Here is a 17,848-nt window from a genome sequence, read left to right as displayed (position 1 = left end):
GTCGGTGATGTTATGTATTTGGTATTTGAGTAATTGACAGTTTAGAGTTTATATAAACTTATAAAGCAATGGGCAAATTTTTCACAGATTCCCAAATTTTTGTTAGCGTAATAATAAAAATAGATCCGTTTAGAATAGTTGATGTGTCTGGCCTTTAAATAAACCTAAACATCCCTTTATTTTCATGTTGATATTGAAATCTGTTCTAAACTAAGTGGTGGTAAGAGTATGAATATTAAACTCTGCTTATATCTGTACATTACAAATTTACAATTCAGCATCCTTACCCTTTGCTATTCTGTGTGGTACAAGTTTATGACAGTGGAAGAGATGGAAGCAGTAACAGAATTGGAAGGAGGAGGAATTGTATTTTCTGTTCAATGACTAGTGGCTGTTGCATTTTTTTATATCAGACTTCAAGTAAACTCTGAACTTTCTCCTAATAGTGTAGTGTATGTACTTGTTCTTGTTGTATTGTTGGTGCACTTAGCGTTTTGTTAGCTTAATTCTCTCGAGTGTGATGGAGGAAATGTCTGAGTCAGTAACCAATCCCATGTTTGTTGCTTCCATAGACCCAAACCCAACACCGTTGACTGAAACAGCCCCACAAATAGCCCCTCAAACAGCCCCACTAATATCCCCACAAACAGCTTCTAAACCTCCTTTATCTAAAAAACAATCAGATAAAAAAGATTCTGTTTGGAGCTTTTATGAAAAGGTTGAAACTGTTGAGGGGAATGTTGTTGTGCAATATGCTAAATGTAGTGTTTGTGCTCAATTGTTGGTACGTGGAGGAAAGAATGGAACTAGTCATTTACGTAGGCATTGGGAGAGTCATATAAGTAGTCAATCACTTGATATTAGGACTCAAATGCAATTAGGTTCAGATTCTAGTGGGAATGTATTAAACTGGTCTTATAATAAAGATTGTGATAGAAAGGAAGTAGTCGACTATGTCATTAGGGCAAAACAACCGTTTACATTTGTAGACAAACACAATTTTAAGGGAATGATTCAAAGAGGTTTAATTTTGCACCTCAGTTTGTTGGATTATCAGCTTCTACCTGCAAAAGAGATGTGATGAAACTCTTTACTGCGGGAAGAACTGAGTTGCTCAAAACTTTTGAAAGTTTTGAAGGTAAAATTTATTTGACTTCTGATTGCTGGTCATCCCGTCAAAAGATGGGATATATGTCTTTAACTGCTCATTTTATCGATAAAAAATGGAATTTGAATAAAAGGATCAGTACATTTAAAATGATAAAGTTCCCACACACCGGTGAGTCACTTGCTAATCACATAAATGAGGAGCTGATTTCTTGGCGCATTCATAGGAAAATATTTTCAATATCTTTAGATAATACGACAAATAATGATGTTGTTGTTGAAATACTCCCTCGTTTTCTCATGCTCAATTATGTCCTTAAAAAGTTGTTTCATGTGCGTTGTAGTGCTCACATTTTGAATTTGATTGTCCAAGATGGTCTGCATTTATTATCTCCATCAATTGAAAAAATCACAAATATAGTTCGTAGCATGAATTCATCAATTAAGAGGCATGAGTTGTGGGTTGATTATTGTCAAGATTTGAATATGCCAAAGAGGAATATCGATAATGATGTTCCTCATAGGTGGAATTCCACCTATGATTTGCTGCAATTAGCTGAAAAGTATAAATTTGTTTTGAACCAATATGTTTAAAAATTAAATCAATCTAATCGCCATTCCACTTTAGCACTTCCCACCGATGAAGATTGGTTAGTTGCTTCAATTGTGTGTCGCTTTTTAAAAAAAAATTATTCTTCAACAAAAATCTTGTGTGGTGTGTATTATCCAACCTCATGTCGTGCTATTCCTTGCTTAGTAAGTATCAATGCAGCTTTTAATAAATATGCTAAATATTCTGAAATTGCTACTGCTTTGGTGGCCATGAAGTCAAAATTTGCTAAGTATTGGAAAGCTTTTCCTCCTGTATTTTGTCTTGCTGCAGCTATGGATCCTAGATATAAGTTTTTTGCAATTAGCCAATGGATGAAAAGTATGGGTGTTGATAATTGGGAAATTGAAACTGCTATCTCTAGTTTAAAACATCAATTGTTTGAATTGCACGAAGTGTACAAGGATAATGTAGTGAATGTGGTTCCAACCTCTAGTATCAGCTCTAATTTCCCTGCATCTTCCTTTGATTCTATTGTGTTACCTAATGATGAAGATGAGGACTTTGCTGAGGAGGTCTTAAAAAAGGCTAAAACATCAACTTCTACTTCTACCTCTTCAAGTTCTGATTTACAATATTATATTGATATGCCTATACTTGAAGTTGCTGATGGATTTGAATTTAACCTTTTAGGTTGGTGGAGATCTCATGAAGAAGTCTATCTGGTGCTTTCTTTGATAGCTAGTGACCTGCTATCTATTCCAGCTTCGACAGTAGCATCGGAAGCAGTTTTAGTGCCGGTGGAAGAGTTGTATCCGAAAAGAGGGCAAGTCTAAGCCTGGACACAATTCAAGCACTGATTTGCTTGAAAGACTGGAAGCTGGCAGAAGCAAGGCAGCAAGACAAAGAGCAAGATGAGCACCGAGCTGAAGAGGAACAGAATGCAAAACTAGCAAGACCGGAATGGATGATTGCACTTGAGCGTGCTAATTCAAACACGGAAGGGGTTGAGTTAATTGGAGATTAAGGAAAGGTGTGTGACTGTGTTTTTCGGATCTGGTATGTTCTGTTTGTCTTCACATTCTATTTTTTGGAAATGTGTGACTGTTGTGCTTTAGATTAAGGAATGGTGTGTTTTTCGGATCTGGTATAAATTTGTTTGTGTTTTGCGGATCTGGTATAAATTTGTTTGTATTTTTCAGTCTATGTTAAATCACCGAATATGTATTCTGTCCAGTTAGTATGTTTTGTTTGTGTGAACTGAAATATATGTCCAGTTTCTAAATTATTTATATGTTTTTGTGCAGGTTCTTTGTTTGGTGAAGACTTGATTGTGCAAACAGCAAACCTTTGCAATTTTTTGGGAATTGATACAATTTTTGTATCAAACATTACAACGTTTTTGGGAATTGATGAGGACTTGATCAGTTCTTGTATCAAATCAGTTTTTGTAGCCTTAGTGGCTTAGTACCTCAGTGCAATTAATCATTGAGACTCTGAGGAACTGGGAATGTGAGTTTGAGACTTGAGTTTATGTGGGATTTGTAATTATTTATATCAACTCAGGTTCTGAAATATCAAAGTACTCAGTGATGTGTGTGTGTGTGTGTGTGTGTGTGTGTATTTTATAGTTAGCAAAATTTGATTTTATGTGAGTTAGACAAAAGCCCGGCCAGACCCTATTCGGAAAGGCTAGCCCGGCCTGGCCCTTTTGGCCCTTGCAGAATGGGCCTGAAGGGCGGGTAAGGGTTTGCATTATGAGGCCCCAGCCCCGCCCGACCCGGCCCTAAGTTCTATTGACTTAGTCAAAGCCCGGCCCGGCCCTGCCCTAAGCCCTAAATTTTAGGGTAGGGCTGGCCCTAGCCCGGCCCATGATGAGGCCTAGTCCATACCATCAGACCTTTTGTCTCCACTGAATTTGCGGATTGTGGATTTGTCTAATAATGGCTTAAGTGGGTCGATACCTACAGCTATATCCCCAAGTCTGGTCAGATTGAGAATGGAAAACAATGAGTTGACCGAGTCCATTCCTCCTGAATTATGTTCTTGCCGGAATTTGGTGCTTTTGAATTTAGCTTAGAATCAACTAACTGGGGCTTTCTGACGCAGTCGGAAAGACCACTTAAGGTTTACAAGCAATAAACCTAAAACAAAAGTTCTGCAGCCGTTTAAGGTTGCTTATATATGAGAAAAGAAACCCTAGGGCGACTAACAATGAAACCCTAAAGTCCACAAGTAAAAATAAAACAAACCCAAAAAAAACTAGGAAACCGAAATTTCCAAAAAACAGTAAATTGCAATTTTGAGGCCCTAAACGACCCCGAAAGGCCGAAAAAGCCCACACATCGTGGTTGTTTCTGGCACGATTCCCTTTCCGGAAAGCTATGGCGCGCTCCAATCGGACACCGAGCTATTTCGTGGCTACTAGTAACTTTTCATTTTCCTCCTTTTTCACTATCAAACTGCTCCCAGCGCAGTTGGGAAACCTTAGTCATCTTCAGGTTCTGAAACTTGATTCCAATAATCTTGCTGGAGAAATTCCGAATAAAATTACACAACTAGAGAGTTTGGAAGTTCTAGATATCAGCTGGAATGATTTGAATGGTTTCATTCCCAACACACTTGCCTCCATGAGTACGTTCTCTGTTGGAACTCCAACTTGGTCATAATCACTTGAGTGGGGACATTCCAAGGATGCCTACATCTTTGTAGATTACTTTAAATCTCAGCTGAAACCTTATCAAATGACCAATTCCGAATCATTTTTCCCGCCTCACTGGTTTAGCAACTTTGGATCTCTCAAATAACAAATTCTTAGGTCAGATACCCTCATTTTTAAGTGATCAATTGGTAGCCTTGACACAATTGTCACTTTCTAACAACCAGCTGTCTGTAGATATTCCACACTTCAATTATTGGGTCATGGTCGACACAAGTGGAAATGAGGGTTTGACGCACGCTACAAGCCCACCACCAGAGAGGAAAGTAAGATCACATCATTTCAAAATTGTGGAACTGAACTCCTTGTCATTTTATGAATTTTTGTTGGTTCCTACTGGTTTTTTTCGTTCGATACTTGCCGTAGGATACAATTTAGTCTTTCGACCTCCTGTTGTAGTCAAATGGAATTGCAGGGAGAATTGTGTTTATTATTGATAATAGGAGTCCTTTATATAGGGAATTACAGAGTACATAAAAGGTAATAGAATTTGAACATAACTAAGAAACCTAGAACCTTCTTCTATTATAACTCTACCGCTAAACTCTAGTTTGAAGAGGCATACATGATGTCGACATCCTTCAACACTCTCCCTTGTGCAGCTCAAACTTGGTGATGACGCTTTGATCGTTGCCTCACTAAAAACCTTGCCAGTTAACAAAAACTCTGTGGGACAAAAATAACCCTGATCGAAGGACAAAAAGAGCACAACACGTCCTTCACTCTTCGAGATCGAACATGTAGACATCATACCTCCCCCTGATGTCAATATCTTCCCCTGATTGCAATAATCATGGGAGCTCGAATAACTTTCTCAACCCGATGCTCTTCACATGTTTCTCGAAGGTGGATTTGGGTAACGACTTAGTAAATAAGTCCGCGACATTATCCTCTGATTGGATTTGATTCACTTTAATATTTAGAAGTGCTTGTTGTTGCTGATTGTAAAAGAACTTAGGCGATATATGCTTGGTGTTGTCGCCCTTGATGAAATCTAATTTTATTTGCTCAATACAAGCTGCATTATCTTCATAAATGCATGTAGGTTTATCTGTGGTAGACTTCAAACCACAAGTTCCTCGAATATGTCTAATTACATACCTTAACCATATGCATTCTTGCACGGCTTCATGTAGAGCAATAATCTCTGCATGATTTGAGGAAGTAGCAACAAGGGTCTGCTTTGTAGACCTCCAAGATATCACAGTGCTTCTCATGTAAAGACATAACCCGTTTGGGAGAAACCTTTGTGAGGGTCAGAGAGATACCCTGCATCAGCAAAACCCATCAAGACATCGTTGTCATTTTGATGGAGGGGAGGAGGAGGACGTCAATCACCATGGACAGTGGCGTCGACGCCAACATCACGGAAGGTGGTATTTTTCCTTGTGGGGTCCGATCTCATACTTCCGTCATTTCTTTTCTCTTTGTATGGATAAAACAAGCCCATATTAATTGTACCTCTTAAGTATCGAAATATTGTCTTTATACCAATCCAATGGCGGCGTGTTGGCGCAGAACTATGTCGAACTAACAAGTTCACTGCGAACGAGATGTCCGATCTTGTGCATTAAGCTAAGTACAATAATGTGCCTATTAAACTTAGATAGGGCACTTCAGCCTCTAATAAGTCTTCGTCCTCATCCTTTGGACGAAATGGATCTTTTCCGGGCTCAAGACTACGGCCGATCATGGGAGTACTCATAGGCTTCGCTTTATCTTCATTAAAGCGCCTTAGTAATTTTTGAGTATATGCTGACTGATGGATCATAATCTCATCACTACGGTGCTCGAGTTCTAGTCCGAGACATAACCGTGTTTTCCCAAGATCTTTTATCTCAAATTTGGATTTCAAGTACTTAGCAGTTTCCTTTAACTCATCTAGAGTTCCAATTAGGTTCATGTCATCAACATACACTGCTACAATTGCAAATCTGGAACTTATCCTTTTAATAAACACGCATGGGCATATATCATTGTTGGCATATCCCTTCCCAACCAAGTAGTCACTTAGACGGTTATACCACATCCGTCCTGATTTTTTCAATCCATAAAGTGAGCGTTTCAATCTTATTGAAAACGCGCTCCGTGGTTTAAAGCCACTTAACTTGGATAATTGAAGTCCATCTGGAACCTTCATATATATATATATATATATATATATATATATATATATCTTAGTCTAGATCCCCATAGAGATGTGCTATAACCACATCCATGAGGTGCATGTCAAGTTTTTCAGAAACTACCAAACTGACGAGGTAGTGGAACGTTATAACTTCTATTACGGGAGAATATGTCTCCTCATAGTTGATCCCAGGGCGTTGTGAGAAACCTAGCGCCACAAAGCGGGTTTTGTATCTAACAACCTCATTCTTCTCATTACGCTTTCTAACAAAGACCCATTTATGGCCAACAGGCTTTACACTTGGGGGTGTCAGCGTTATAGGCCCAAATACTTGTCTCTTTGTTAGTGTAATTCATGGACATCTCCCTATTCTCTGGAATTGGTTCTAACATTGGAGCGTCCCCCAATGATGTCTCTTGGACATAACCATAATCTGGAATATCTTCATGAGACGGGTTATTTATGTCGATGATTAATGGATCTTTTTTGTGCCAAACTCGCTTTCTTTCTCGGGCGAGAATCCATCAAACCTTTAGGCGTCCCACGTTTCCTTGCTGGGAGTCCGGCTTGAGCCACATTTCCATCACCATTAGTGGTGGCGGCGCCCTGCCCAATACCTCTAGGGGTGGCGCCATGTCCATGATTTTTAGGAACATCAATCTTTGCAGGCACGTTTGCAGTCGGTATATGTGATCTTGTCACTTTAGCGATATCAGAAAACTCATTAGGCATATAATCCGCTGCGTTCTGAAGATCGAGAATTCTTCGCACTTCAATTTCGGGCTGTGTGGTTCGGGATTCAAGATAAGACAAAGTGGGGACAGACCACGACAATTCCTGTCGTTCCTGTTGAACATTATTGTTCTTATCTCCCCCTAACGACAGGAAGACTGTCTCATCAAAGTGACAATCCGCAAATCTAGCGGTAAATAGATCGCCTGTCAAGGGTTCTAAGAAGCAGATAATGGTTGGAGAGTCATATCCAACATAAATGCCTAATCATCTTTGAGGACTCATTTTGGTGCGTTGTGGCGGCGCAATTGGCACATAAACTGCACACCCAAATATGCATAAGTGTGAGACGTTAGGCTCATATCCAGTAACCATCTGGGACACAGAAAAAGGTTGAGTGGCAATGGGCCTCAAACAAAGGAGCATAGCTGCATGCAATATTGCATAGCCCCAAGCAGAAACAGGGAGATTGATGCGCATAACCAATGCTCTAGCAACCATTTGAAGTCTTTTAATGACAGCTTCTGCGAGACCATTTTGGGTGTGAACATGAGGAACACGGTGTTCAGTCTCAATCCCAATGGACATGCAATAGTCATCAAACGTTTTTGATGTAAACTCTCCAGCATTGTCAAGACGAATTGACTTAATAGGATGATCAAGGTGGTGAGCCCTTAACTTAATGACTTGTGTTAGGAGTTTAGTAAATGCAGCATTTCTTGTGGACAAAAGCATGACATGTGACCAGCGTGTCGATGCATCAACCAACACCATAAAATATCTAAATGGTCCACAAGTTGGTTGGATAGGTCCACAATTATCACCTTGGATTCTTTGCAAGAATGGTATATTTTGTTTAGTGTCCTTTGCATAGGATGGTCTCGATCCTAATTTTGCTAAAGAGCAGGCTTTGCAAAATGAATGATGGGCTTTAGAAGCAACCAAGGAAGAATTTGGATGTGCCACAAAGTCACAATTGACTTTAGAAGTAGAAAAAGGAACCAAGGAGGCATTGGTGGCGTCAATACCACTTTTAGGCCGTAGGGGGTAGGTGGCGCCAGCCCTACCTTGGACTGAATTTCGGTTCTAACTTCTTTTCATTTTGAAAAATGGATGTCCTTGTGAAGTCTTTAGTATACAGATCATCATATCACGACCTGGATGTCCCAAACAGTCTTGCCAAAGCCTATATGTGTCAGAATCCCATAACTCACCTCTCATGACATGGTTGGATTCAATGACTCGAATAGTGGTTGCATACAACCCACTAGAGCGACACATAAGTTTCTCTAATACTCGTTTATGTCCGTAGGTGATGCAAAGGAACTCTTGTCCATTCTCACAATGTGTTTCCACATGAAAACCATTGGCTCTTATATCTTTAAAACTCAATAGGGTTCTTCCAGCCCTAGGAGCATATAGAGCTTCGGTGACATTAATACTTGTGCCATTTGGCAACATAAATTGAGCTGGTCCTCGACCATGAATCAATTGTGATGGTCCAGCCATCGTAGTCACTGAAGATCGACTAGGCGTCATCCATAGAAATAGTTGCCTATGTCGCAATATAGTATGTGTAGTGCCACTATCAACAAGGCATTCCAACTCTCCAGGAAACATACTAAAAAATAATAAAATTCGGAATTAAAACATGTCCATGACATTGAATAATAATACGATACTCTATTAATAAAAATAGCCAATGATTATATCAAATTTTCCAAAGTCTAATCCAAAATAAAAATCAAACTGAGACACATTGTAGTCACTCTATCCGTTTAGTAACTCCAATCAAAAATGACCAGGAAAGTAGAGAGAGATGTTGGTGGAGCGAGGCTCTCTTAAGTACCATTAATCTCAATTGCTTTCCTAGACATCATACTTCATTGGATGCGCCACATGAGAACGAGTTAATACAATTGTCGTTTATTTACTAAGGCATCTTGCCATTACATAATTTTAGGAAAATAAAAAGGACTATTCTAATCAAAGTCTGTGGCATCCTTGTGCATTTCATCTTCAACTTTGAAGTCCTCTATGGTGAGATTGACATCTTCACCATCTTCTTCTTCTGCAAGGTAAACTTCTTGCTCCCTCAGGTCCCTGTATGCCCTGTATCTTGTAGCTAGTTGCTCGCTTGCCTTGCATTACTTGAACCAATGCTCACTTGATCCACATCGATGACACACATCATTGTGGTTGCCTCCCTTCAATTGAGGTGCACGTTGTGGGCATTCCCTAGGAGGGTTGGCGACACCACCACGGCCAGGGATACCACGACCACCTCTCCCACGTGTGGCATTGCCACCACGTGTATCCCCACCAAACTTGCGGTTTCCTTCCTTGTTAGGGCGGTTATATGAACTCAAACTTCCCTCATGTCCCTTATTAGGGTTCCGCTCCTTGCGCCCTCCTTTGGGTGCATTATAATTCGCCTCATGAACGCTCTTAGTTCCGATGAGCCTTGAATTATAATTTCTCACGAGTATGTTATCATGTTTCTCAGCTACATATATGATATTGATAAGCTGATGAAACCTCGTGATCCATCCAGCATTGACTTCAATCCAATATTTCTTTGAGACCACAATTACTGAGACGGGGAAGGTGGAGAGAGTTTTCTCAATTAGCCCTTGCTCTGTGACAGGTTGTCCACAAAATCTCAACATGGATTGTAAGCGAAGAGCTTTTGAATTATATTCAGCAACAAACTTGAAGTCAGCGAAGCGTGGATAGTTTCATTGAACCTTCAAGTCAGGGATGGGGGAATCTTGGACATTGCCAAAGCGCTCTTCTAGTGCCACCCATAGCTATCTTGCATCTTTGATCGACATATACTCCAATCTGAGTGCTTTTTCATATGACGTCGCATCAAGATAGCTGCTTATGCATGCTTTGTAGGTGTTCGTGCGAACACGAGATCCGAGTTAGGTGCCTGGATTATGGGTAATATTCCCTTTGAAGTGAGGTGGTTCTCAACATCGGTTACCCAGCTATGGTAATCCGAGCCTGTTGAGTCAAGCATGGGAAAGTTGAGTCTTGGTTCATTCGACATCCTAAAAATAAGAAGAGAAGATATATTAGTTTCGGAGCTAAACTTCCAAGAAAACTAAAATAATAAGATTTCCGAGCTATGCTACCAAGAAATCAATTTCCAAGAATATTTGGATTAGACCAAACAATGATGTTTTAATATGGTCACAATTTGATGCTTGTGGATACTCTTAGTTCATTGATTACGAACGCTCTTAGTTCATTTATTACGAACGCTCTTAGTTCATTTATTACGAACGCTCTTAGTTCGTTTGGTGTGAATCCCCACAATTCTGCTTATTAAATAATCGAACCCATGTTCATATTATACAAATCCTGCAGCAAATAAAGGAATTTAAAAGACGAGAAAGCTGGAACCTTAATCACAAAAACTTACTTGATGATTTGGGGCTTGAGAACACACGCGTGTTGATGCAAGCGTGTTAGGGCAGCAGTAGCAACGAGGGGCAGCAAATGGCAAGCAGCAGTGATCGGTGGCAGCAGCGGCAGCAGGGTGCGGCGGGCAGCAGGCAGCAACGTGGCAGTGGAGTGTGGCAGGCAGAGGGCAGTAACGTGCGGCAGTGGCGTGCGGCAGGCAGCGGCGCGGGCAAGTAAGCAGGTTACAGCACGGGCTGGAGCACAGGTTGCAGGGGGTAGCAGCAGCGCAGTAGGGAGGCTAGGGCTTGCGGCAGGGACTGCGGTGCTTGCAGCTAGGGTTGAAGGCTGCGGCAGTTTTTAGAGTTTTTTTTTTCTTAGGCTAGGGTTAGGGCTCATGCTGATAACGTGTTGTAGTAAAATGGAATAGCAGGGAGAATTGTGTTTATTATTAATAATAGGAGCCCTTTATATAGGGAATTACAGAGTACATAAAAGGTAATAGAATCCGAACATAACTAGGAAACCTAGAACCTTCTCCTATTATAACTCTAAGGCTAAACCCTAGTTTGAAGAGGCACACATGATGTCGACATCCTTTAACACCTCCCTGTTTTATTTTTCAAATTTAATTGTCATTTAACCCCTCAAACGTAATAATAAAAAATAAAACCATTGTTGCAGGCCATGCTTTGTTCCCACCAGAGAAGAACTATCTCTATGTTACCATGATCTGTTTACTTAATTGATCTTGAAATCTCATCCAACAGCAACATTTAAATCTCATATGTTACACAAAACAAGAGGTTTGTACTTGTTGATTAGAAAAGCATATTTCGATCATTTAGTACCCAATCTATCCTTCAAAAGTTAATATGATACAATTTAAGCAATATATCATATTGTCCATCACAAATCTTCTCTTAACCAACAGAGCCTATCAAAAATTCATTTTCAAGTTTGTTGAACAATGTTGACATTTAGTGTGTCTTGTCAAACTAGGATTAGTTCTTGTACGTAATAGGACAGATTTCCTACTCTGAGTTAGAAAAGGAATCCTTGTACTCCAAGATTATGTACTTTGTAATCCCTATATATAGGGCTCTTATTATCAATGAATACACAACTATTCTCACAATTTCTCTCTACAATCTTCTCTCGAATCTCTTATTCTAAAACATGTTATCAGCACGAGCCTTAACCCTGAATCAGAAGCCAAAAATAATTCTTTCTTCTTCTCTAGGCTGTGAAACCCTAGAACCCTACCCTAGGATTACCTAGTACGCCTCCCTGCACCGCCGCCCATGCCTACCTACACACCTACACAAAACCGGATCAGCCTTGCATGTCTGCATCAACACGCGTGTGAGTCAGCCTCGCTAAGCAAGATCAGGTAACAAGAAAACACCAAGTGCTTTTATATAAGTTTCTACTTCTTTTAATTTTTGTTTTCTTGTACTTGGGGAATTCCAAAATCCCTTCTCCTACATCCCACCTTTCTTGTAACGTGGGTTCGATTCACAAAAAGTAGAACCATGGGGAGTTCACGCTAAATTATGAACTAAGAGCGTTCGTAAACCAAGGAAATATTACGGACTAAGAGCGTTCATAGGCTACGGACTAAGAGTGTTCGTGAGCATCAAAATTTGACCATACAAACGTCATTGTTTTCAATCCAAATCCAAATTTTGGAAATTATCAATAAAGACAGTGGTTATAACTCTTTCTTACTAGGAAATGTTTGAACTGAGAGAACGGTTTTACAAGTGAGCATAGCTCCACCAAAATCTCGCCTTACCTTACCTGGTCACAATCAAATTGGAGTTACCAAAAGGATTGAGTAACTACTACTTATTTAAGCTTGATTATCATTTTTTGATTAAATTTTGATTTAGAAATTTTGACATAATCATTGGCTTTCATTGAAATAAAGTGTCTATTTTGATTCGAACTTTATTCATTCAAGTATGTTTCCCCGAGAGCTAGAATGCCTCGTGGATAGTACTGCTACGCACACCATACTTCGAAATAGGCAGTTATTTCTTGAGATGACGCCTACTTGATCTTCAGTGACTATGATGGTAGGGTCATCTAAATTTATTCATGATCGAGGACTAGCTCAATTCTTGTTGCCAAATGGCACAATCATTCATGTCGCTAAAGCTCTCTACGCTCCTAGGGATGGAAGAACCCTTTTGAGCTTTAAAGATATAAGAGCCAATAGTTTTCATGTGGAAACACATTGTGAGAATGGACAAGAGTTCCTCTGCATCACCTATAATGACTACGGACATAAACGAGTATTAGAGAAACTTATGTATCATTCTAGTGGGTTGTATGCAACCACTATTCGAATCATTAAATCCAACCATGTCTTGAGAGATGACTTATGGGATTCTGACACATATAGGCTTTGGCATGACCATTTGGGACACCCAGGTCGTGACATGATGATCCGTATATTAAAGACTTCACATAGACATCCTTTCTTCAGAAGGAAGAGAAGTACGAATCAAAAGTCGATTCAAATAAAGCATTGCATCGCCGCTGCGCCTCGGGGAGCCTTGCTCCATGCACCATCGGTCTGTTAATGCCGGCGCCGTGATCCCCCTGCGAAAAAATCATGGCTTTGATGCCATGTACGGAGATTTAGCTCCCCTTTCTACTTCTCAAGTCAATTATGACTTCATGGCTCAACCAAAATCCTCATTGGTTGCTTCTAAAGCCCATCTTTCATTCTGCAAAGCTTGCTCTTTAGTAAAATTAGGATCAAGACCATCCTATGCAAAGGACACTAAGAAAATATTTCATTCTTACATAGAATCCAAGGGGATTCTGTGGATCAATTCAACCAACTTACGGACTGCTTAGATAGTTTATGGTGTTGGTTGATGTGCAAACACGCTGGTCATTTGTCGCGCTATCGTCTACTCGTAATGCTGCTTATGATAAACTCCTAGCCCATATCATATGGTTATGGGTTCACTACCCGGATCATCTCATTCAGTCAATTCGACTTGATAATGCTACAGAGTTTACCTCAAAAAATTTCGATGACTATTGCATATCATTGGGGATTGATATTAGGCATCATATTCCCATATACGCACCCCAATGGTCTCGTGGAAAAGCCACCATTAAATGACTATGATGGTAGTCTGGACATTGGTAATGCATACCAATATTTCCACTTGGGGTTATGCAAAATCGCATACAGCTATGTTAATTCGTCTACGACTCATATCCACTCAACTTTTATTTGTGTTATAGCTAGTGACTGGGTGCGAGTCTAATATCTCATACTCATGCATATTTGAGTGTGCGGTTTATGTGCCAATTGCGCAGCCACAACGCATCAAAATGGGTCATTGCAATGAATGCATATATATATTTGTGTTGGATATAAATCTCCAACTATAAGTCCACTATGTAGAACCTTTGACAGACGATCTCTTTTCCGCTAGATTTGCTGATTGTCACTTTGATGAGACAGTCTTCCAGTTGTTAGGGGTAGATTAGAACGTCAACATTCAACAGGAATGATAGGAATTATCATGGTCTGTCCCCACTATGTCTCATCTTGATCTCCTAAAAGTGACGAGATCACATATACCTACTGCAAACATGCCTACAATGATTGATGTCCCCACAAGAGGACATGGCACCACCCAGACGAGATAGGGATCTAGATACGGAATATATATGAAGGTCCATGATGGACTTCATTTACCTAAATCAATCAAGTGACTCTTGACCACAGAGCGCATTTGCAATGAGGATGCAACGCTCACTAAGTGAATACTTGATTGGGAAGGAATATGATGAACTTTCCCGCGCGTTTCCATGACAAGTTCCGGATTTGCAATTGTCGCAGTTTATATTGATGAACATAATTGGAACCCTTGATGAGTTAAGGAAAACCACTGAACACCTGAAATCAGAGTTTGAGATGAAGGACCTTGGGAGAACACAGTTTTGTCTAGATTCAAAACTTATATACTGTGTTAATGGATGCTTAGGCATTTTGATAAAATCAAGAAGCACTCCCATGGTTGTCCGTAGTCTTGACCCTAAGAGGGATCCGTTTCATTCCAAGGATGATGACGAAGATGTTTTAGTGGTATAAGTGCCCCACCTAAGTACAATAGCCGCATTATTGTACTTAATACAATATAAGACCTGATATCTCATTTGTTATGAACTTGTTGGCTAAATGTAGCCCTGCACCAACGCGACTCCATTGGATTGGTATAAAGACAATCTTTTGATACTTAAAAGATACTATAGATATGGGCTTACTCTATCCCTACAGAGAGAAAAGAATGGAGGACAAGATGGAATCGGACTCCATAGGTTAGGCCCGAAGGCCGTCGTCACCGTCGTAGGTGGCCAGCGTCCTCCATCCCTCCATCAAAACTATAGTGATGTTTTGATGGGTTTTGCTGATGTAGGGTACCTCTCTAACCTTCACAAAGGTCGCTCCCAAATGGGTTATGTCTTTACCATGGGAAGCACCGCGATATCTTAGAGGTCTACAAAACAGACTCTTGTTGCTACTTCCTCGAATCATGCAGAGATTATTACTCTACATGAAGCTGTGCGTGAATGCATATAGCTAAGGTCTGTAATTAGACATATTCGAGGAACTTGTAGTTTGAAGTCTACCACGGATGAAGCTACATGTATTCATGAGGATAATGCAGCTTGTATTGAACAAATGAAGTTAGGTTTCATCAAGGGCGACAACACCAAGCATATATCTCCTAAGTTCTTTTACAATCAGCAACAAAAAAAATACTTCTAAAGATTGAAGTGAATCAAATCCGATCAGAGGATAATGTAGCGGACTTATTCACTATGTCGTTACCTAAATCCACCTTCGAGAAACATGTGAAGAGCATCGGATTGAGAAAGTTATTCGAACTCCCATGATTGTAGTAATCAGGGGGAGATGTCTGTAAAACCAAATTACAAATCAAGCTCATGCCAATACATGTTCAATAATAATCTTAGAAGATTAAACATACCATTGATGTCCATAGCTGAAGCCATCGAAGCAGCTATAAAACAAGGATCAAGATGAGATTGAAGTCTTCTGTTAGTCACCAACTATAGCTTCTGAATTGGCATAACAGAATGCTTGTAAAACGGTGATGCTAACAATGACCCTAGCCTCTTATTTATACAAGTACAAGTCCTAGGAATCCTCCCATAAAGGTTTTCCTTAAGGATCAAGTCTTGTATCCAAAAATCCTAATACATCACTGTTGGTATATATACCGCCTAAGCACAAATATCAGAAGCACAAGGCTCACTAGCCACGTGAAATGATGCCGATACCGCCCAAAGACGATGCCGATACCATACACTAGTGGTAGAGGTGGCAAACGGGCTGGCCCATCCCATTTTAAGCAGGCCTAGTCGTGCTTCGTGCCGTGCTTGGGTCGGCCGATTTATTATAGTGCTGGGCTCGTGCCGGCCCATTTACTTAAACATTAAGCCCGGTCCGGCCCATGGCCCGAGCTCATATCGTGCCTGGCCGTGCTCGTGCCTACCCACTATAAAGCAAGATTTTAAAATCTTAATTTAAATAAATAAAAATTAATTTTATTTAACTATTTAGAAAATTAAAATAAATTAAGTTCTACAATATTTTTCTTAATCTTAGCTTTTTAAGATTAGTTTTCTAATATTTTTTATATTCCACTACAAGAAAGAAAGAAAGAAAAAAATAACTCAAAATATATTGCTTGTAGTATATTATTGTGAGATTAATCTTTATTAATATAATGAAGATTTAGTATCATATTATTTTTTCCTTCATTCTATAGTTGTATTATTATGAGATTAGAAAAAATACTTTATGTCAAAAGAAGGATATAATGTTTTATTTCATTATTTTGACAATATAAAGAAATAGCATTGGTGGAATTATCATGAGATTTTAAATAAAGAGGTCTAATATTCAAATCTCATCATTGTGGTTTTTAAATATTTGGAAAAACAAAATGAAATTTTGTGTTTGTAACGGGACGGCCCACTATATGTCGTGCTCGGATCGGGCCGTGCCCATTACATGCTCGGGTCAGGCCGTGCCAATGGGCCAATCTTCCTAGGCCCAACCCGCCCTGTTATTCTAACGTGCTCGGGTCGTGACGGGCCACTAACTGGCTTGGGCCGTGCCGGGCCTCTTTTAAGCGTGCTGTGCTCGTGCTTAGCGGCCAGTTTGCCACCTCTAACTAGTGGTATCGGGTGTACCACAGCCAGTCCCACATTGGAAACAAAGGGGTGACAAGCCCATCCCCACACTATAAATACATGTCTCTCCACTCACCCAAGGTAAGTCACCACTCTCCATTTACTCCTACCTAGTCTACATTCTTACATGTATCTGACTTAGGTATCGGAGGGTCGAAAGTCGGCTAATCCGGTCTTCCCTCTGACCTCTGTTCATGGTTGACAGGTATCGGATATCGAATGTGGAAGCTCTCATGACAACCTCGTTTCTACCACAGAAAAATTTGGCGCTAGAAGGAGCCCTCTGGTGGTGCTACTAGCTCACCACGAGCAATTTCATTACTTCGCCGGAAAATTTTCTCCACCCACCTAGTTTCCTCTCTCCTCTTGGATCTCCCTGCTATTACACCAAAAAAAACAAAAAAAACTAATATCTTTACATATCTCTCTGAGTTTTCATCTTCCAACACACCAAAAATCAAGCTTTTTAGCTTCTGGGTTTCCGTTCACAGAAGGCTCAGAGGAGAGAGAAAGTAGATCTGAGATTCTCTCTCCTCCATGACTGATCTCTCGTACAATTATGCAGCTCACCTCCTTCACTAATCTCAATCCAACGTCAAAGGCTCCTGGGTTTTGAAGAAAGCAACAAAATTTGAGCTCCTGGGTTTCAACTTTACAAAGAATTTTGATGAGAGAGAAAATGGAGATGCGTTTCTCTCTCTCCTTCATCAATGGATCTTCAGGCAGCCCCGTGCCTCACCTCCACCAACATTAGACTTACCAGGGTCGGATGAGTCACGACCTGGCTTCCGCCATCCGCCTATGCTGACAAACCGGCTCCCGCGCCGGCACAATTCCTTTTGGACACCCATATCTGGGCACCCGTATCGGCCAAACACCCATACTTGGCCTCAGTAAAGCGCCCCTCATTGTCGACTTCAGAAAAACAAGCATTTGATTGAAGCCT

This window comes from Rosa chinensis, chromosome 1, assembly GCF_002994745.2.
Source record: "Rosa chinensis cultivar Old Blush chromosome 1, RchiOBHm-V2, whole genome shotgun sequence".
In the NCBI taxonomy this organism is placed as follows: domain Eukaryota; kingdom Viridiplantae; phylum Streptophyta; class Magnoliopsida; order Rosales; family Rosaceae; genus Rosa; species Rosa chinensis.
Note: the sequence above shows the minus strand (reverse complement) of the source record.